Source organism: Schistocerca nitens, chromosome 2 (genome assembly GCF_023898315.1).
Source record: "Schistocerca nitens isolate TAMUIC-IGC-003100 chromosome 2, iqSchNite1.1, whole genome shotgun sequence".
NCBI lineage: Eukaryota > Metazoa > Arthropoda > Insecta > Orthoptera > Acrididae > Schistocerca > Schistocerca nitens.
The window spans coordinates 286,267,149-286,273,163 of NC_064615.1; the positions used below are offsets into that span (position 1 = coordinate 286,267,149).

Consider the following 6,015-nt stretch of genomic DNA (forward strand, 5'->3'; position numbering starts at 1 on the left):
TTTTTTATATTCCTATTAACTTCCATATTCAGGGATGCTGCAACGGCCTTATGATCACTGATTCCCTGTTCTGCACTTACAGAGTCGAAAAGTTCGGGTCTGTTTGTTATCAGTAGGTCCAAGATGTTATCTCCATGAGTCGGTTCTCTGTTTAATTGCTCGAGGTAATTTTCGGATAGTGCACTCAGTATAATGTCACTCGATGCTCTGTCCCTACCACCCGTCCTAAACATCTGAGTGTCCCATTCTATATCTGGTAAATTGAAATCTCCACCTAAGACTATAACATGCTGAGGAAATTTATGTGAAATGTATTCCAAATTTTCTCTCAGTTGTTCTGCCACTAACGCTGCTGAGTCGGGAGGTCGGTAAAAGGAGCCAATTATTAACCTAGCTCGGTTGTTGAGTGTAACCTCCACCCATAATAATTCACAGGAACTATCCACTTCTACTTCACTACAGGATAAACTACTACTAACAGCGACGAACACTCCACCACCGGTTGCATGCAATCTATCCTTCCTAAACACCGTCTGTACCTTTGTAAAAATTTCGGCAGAATTTATCTCTGGCTTAAGCCAGCTTTCTGTACCTATAACGATTTCAGCTTCGGTGCTTTCTATCAGCGCTTGAAGTTCCGGTACTTTACCAACGCAGCTTCGACAGTTGACAATTACAATACCGATTGCTGCTTGGTCCCCGAATGTCCTGACTTTGCCCCGCACCCGTTGAGGCTGTTGCCCTTTCTGTACTTGCCCAAGGCCATCTAACCTAAAAAACCGCCCAGCCCACGCCACACAACCCCTGCTACCCGTGTAGCCGCTTGTTGCATGTAGTGGACTCCTGACCTATCCAGCGGAACCCGAAACCCCACCACCCTATGGCGCAAATCGAGGAATCTGCAGCCCACATGGTCGCAGAACCGTCTCAGCCTCTGATTCAGACCCTCCACTCGGCTCTGTACCAAAGGTCCGCAGTCAGTCCTGTCGACGATGCTGCAGATGGTGAGCTCTGCTTTCATCCCGCTAGCGAGACTGGCAGTCTTCACCAAATCAGATAGCCGCCGGAAGCCAGAGAGGATTTCCTCCGATCCATAGCGACACACATCATTGGTGCCGACATGAGCGACCACCTGCAGATGGGTGCACCCTGTACCCTTCATGGCATCCGGAAGGACCCTTTCCACATCTGGAATGACTCCCCCCGGTATGCACACGGAGTGCACATTGGTTTTCTTCCCCTCTCTTGCTGCCATTTCCCTAAGGGGCCCCATTACGCGCCTGACGTTGGAGCTCCCAACTACCAGTAAGCCCACCCTCTGCGACCGCCCGGATCTTGCAGACTGAGGGGCAACCTCTGGAACAGGACAAGCAGCCATGTCAGGCCGAAGATCAGTATCAGCCTGAGACAGAGCCTGAAACCGGTTCGTCAGACAAACTGGAGAGGCCTTCCGTTCAGCCCTCCGGAATGTCTTTCGCCCCCTGCCACACCTTGAGACGACCTCCCACTCTACCACAGGTGAGGGATCAGCCTCAATGCGGGCAGTATCCCGGGCAACCACAGTCTTAGTCCGACCGGGGGATGCGTGGGACGAGCTGGCCGTCCCCGACAAACCCCCATCCGGACCCCCACAGTGATGCACATTGGCAACAGCCTCAAGCTGTGTGACCGAAGCCAACACTGCCTGAAGCTGGGAGCGAAGGGATGCCAACTCAGCCTGCATCCGAACACAGCAGTTGCAGTCCCTATCCATGCTAAAAACTGTTTTGCAAAGAACGTCTGAACTAATCTACAGAGAGCGCAAACAAATCGACAAAATTTAAACGGTTATTAAAATACAAGATTGCCTAGTAAATGCAGTAATACTGCTACTTGCGCACTGCTGACACACTGCTCGACAGCGGAAGGAGACTACGCGATTTTACACTATTCAGGTACTAAAACGCGATGCTACAACTCTCAAATACTATAATACGCCCGAAATTTATGAATTAAACAATGCAAGTACCAAAAACACGCAAACAAATTAAGAATTAAACTATGTAAGAAATGAGTGAGCTAGGAGTATACGACTTGCTGCTGCAGCTGCTTATCCAACGGCGGCAGTTAGCGCCACTACGGCAGTGGAAACCTGTATAGAGGTGGTGTTCCTACGAAGGTAATAGTACCATGTCTGAAGCATACATGTGTCGATTTTATTATGCAAGTAGTAGATACGTGTAAGACAAACATTTCTGGCGGAATTGTGAAAAGTCTTTCATAACATGAGTACCAAAATAAGGCTTTTGCATTTCCCGGATGGAAACTGGTACAGAGGCATTTGCTGTTCTGTTGTGTTATTGCACTGTTAGTACCTTGTCCAATCTCTATTGTTCCTAATTGCTGCAAAAACTCTCTGCGACACTGTTTTTGTTAGGTTTCGTAGTTCTTGCAGTGAAATTGTCCCCCAGTCTTCTCGTATCGCTCTTTTCATTACACATACCGCCTCCAATTGCCTTCCTTTGCGATAAACACGCATTGCAGGTATTCCCCAAAGATTTTCCACGGGGTTCAACTCAGAGCTATGTGCAGGCCAGACAAGACTACAATATTTTTATCCTGAAACCACTTTTTAGTTGCATCAGAAATATATGCAGATGCATTACCTTGTTGAAATATTATACTTTCGTCTCCTAGGTCCTCGCACATTCTAATCAGCTCTGTTTTTAGCATCTTAGTGAACACGTTAGAGTTCATTTTAGTGTTCAGCAAACCAGTGCGCGATTTAACTATAACCCAGAAGGCTGCCCAAATCATAACACTTCCATCATAAAAAATTTCTGCTCATTGTTATCTGTTGCTCTGTTCTCAGATCATACTAATAATATTGAAACCCACCTGTCCCATCTAAAACTTATTTTCATCACTGAAGATCGCTTAATCCATTTCTGAAATAAACGACAAACGTTTTTCAGTAAACTCCAATCAACCCTGTTTATGTTTGGGTGTTAGAGAAGGTTTCTGCAACATTCTGTGAATGCAAGATGTTGTGAAAAGGTGCTTGCCTGACCTACTTATAAGAAGTATACAAAATTGTGGAAACACCAAAAACGCAACATATTATCATGCCTAATGAAGAGTAGGAAACCCGTTGACATTGAAACCAGGTTCCAGTCGTCTCGGAATGGAAAAATACTGGTCCTGTATGGTTTTCAAGTAATTCTTATACCGTTCTTCCTGAAAAATATTGGCAAGTTCAGCTAAGGATGATGCATGTCGATAATTATCACGCTCCCTACCATCCAGAGAAGATCACGAAGTCTCAATAATACTGAGATTGGCGACTGTGGTGTCTGGGGTACGTGCGGCAAGTCGTCCTGGTGGTCACAAAACCAACCCTGGACCATGCGGGCTGTGTGAAGGTTCAAATGGCTCTGAGCTCTATGGGACTTAACATCTGAGGTCATCAGTCCCCGAGAACTTAGAACTATTTAAACCTAACTAACCTAAGGATATCACACACATCCATGCCCGAGGCAGGATTCGAACCTGCGACCGTAGCGGTGGCGCGGTTCCAGAATGTAGGTTACTAGAATCGCTCGGCCACTCGGGCCAGCGGCTGTGTGAAGAGGGGACCTGTCTTCTTGGAACACAGCATCATCATTGGGAACAAACGCTGTAGAATGAAGTAGATCAGATCTGCCATAATGATCTCGTAATTAGACAACATTGTCCATGGAGCGCAGCGATGTGGTGCTATACTTTGGTTAAAAAGACAGCCGAGATCGCAATAGCCTTTGTTTTGCACGATCGTAATATAGCGTGGAAAACCGAGGAGCCGCAAGCAGCAGCCACAAGGGGCCCAAAAAAATCAGAGGTTGGCTTTAACATGAGCCGGAATCGGTCATAATAAACAAATGTCATTGCGATCTCGACTGTTGTTTTAACCGAAGACCACATAATTCGTGGCAGTGATGCGACCGTGCGGAATGCCCACGGGGCCCATGTAATAGCTCGATACGGCTGCTTAAATGATCACCGAACCGCCGCCATGTCTTGGGTTGTAAACTCGGCGAAAAATTGAGAATAGTGTGAAACTAAACCCATCAGACCAAACGACATTCTTCCACCGCTGCGATTTTATGGCTTTGGCACCACGTGTACCTGTTACTGGCATTTGGATCCCTGATGAGTGGTTTTGGAATTCCAACTCACCCTGCAATTTCGTGCTTCTGGAGCTCCCTTTGTGTTGTTCTCGTGCTGATGGGGTTCGCGAGCGCAACATTCAGTTTTGCAATGACTTCTGCAGCTGTCGTCCTTTTTCGTTACAATTCTTTTGAATAACCGTCTGTCATGATTACACAGCCGTGCGGGGTAGTCGCGCTGTCTGGGGCGCCTTGCCACGGTTCGCGTGGCTCTCCCTGTCAGAGGCTCGAGTCCTCCCTCGAGCATGGGTATGTGTATGTGTTGTCCTTATCGTAAGTCAGTTTAAGTTAGCTTCATTTAGTAAGTAGTGGGTAAGACTAGGAACCGATGACCTCAGCAGTTTGGTCCCATAGCAATTTTCCACAAATTTCCAAGTTTTCATGATTACACAACACACACGTTCGTCCGCGTTGTGACGTAGCGGATGATACTTTCCCGCTTTCCCTGTACGCTGTGCAAATTTTCAGCACTGTGACTCTCGAAACGCCAGACCTTCGGTTACCTTCGTTACGGAAGCTCCAACAATTTACCCACGTTCCAAGTCGCTTAGCTCCAACATAACGCAGTCAAAACTACGCAAACACTGTTCTGACCAGGACCGATACTTGCAACGTATTGAGGACACGCGCAGTTGCAGGTCGCGATCAAATACAACAGCACAACCTCTAGGTTTGTCTAGCATCTGCATATATATTCAAGCATTTTCACAGCGTTCCCATATTTTTGTCCACTGCCCGTACATACGGAGGGTGTTCTTCAAATCTCTCGCCCAACGGTTGCTGAAAGAATGTCACGCACCACTGCCCTTGATGAATTCTCCCATAGATTTGAAGCAGCGTGGTATGACGTACCTGTATCCATCATCGAAGGTCAGCTCGATTCGACGAGTAGACAGGCTAAAGCCATTGTTGCCGCCAGAGTTCGCAGATCTATGAGCTAAAGTTCGTACCCAGCACACGCCCAAATTACCTCCAAATTTAGCCATTTACTCCTTCTACTATAAGCACAATAAGCAAAATGTCTTTATTTGCTATTCATTTTTAACTATGTATGACGGTAGTATCTGTTCCCGAAAGAACAGTTACCGTGGATGACCATGCAGCTTTGCTAGAAATGAAATGATAATTAAATGGACACCCTAGCTGCAAACAGGAGTTGATCTGCTTCATTGGGGACATGTTGAAAATCTGTGCCCCGACCGGGACTCGAACCCGGGATCTCCTGCTTACATGGCAGACGCTCTGTCCATCTGAGCCACCGCGGGCACAGAGGATAGTGCGTCTGCAGGGACTTATCCCTTGCACGTTCCCCGTGAGACCCACATTCCCAACATGTCCACACCACTACATTCGTAGTGCGCCTAATAGATGTTTGCCCATCATACTCATTACTCGTGGCAGATTAATCCAACCAAGTCCTGTACGAGTTCGGGCATAGCGTGTGCGTTCGCACAAGAATGTCAGTGGCCGGGAAGCCATATTTTAACTATATATGACGGTAGTATCTGTTCCCGAAAGAACAGTTACCGTGGATGACCATGCAGCTTTGCTAGAAATGAAATGATAATTAAATGGACACCCTAGCTGCAAACAGGCGTTGATCTACTTCAGATGGATAGAGCGTCTGCCATGTAAGCAGGAGATCCCGGGTTTGAGTCCCGGTCGGGGCACACATTTTCAACATGTCCCCAATGAAGTAGATCAACGCCTGTTTGCAGCTAGGGTGTCCATTTAATTATCATTCTATTCATTTGTGGTGCTGCAGTTTCACTGGCTGGCAGTATATATTCATGTTACTGGCTAGCTGTGCTGTCCCTTTGCAGTTCACACC

General features: G+C 46.9%; 1 non-coding gene across 1 annotated transcript; it reads right to left on the reverse strand.

Annotated features, from left to right (window-relative positions):
- Positions 1 to 5,375: 5,375 nt before the first annotated feature.
- On the reverse strand, positions 5,376 to 5,450 carry Trnat-ugu (transfer RNA threonine (anticodon UGU)). The gene has a single exon. It is a non-coding gene; the product is annotated as a tRNA-Thr (tRNA).
- Between the last annotated feature and the right edge of the window lie 565 nt (positions 5,451 to 6,015).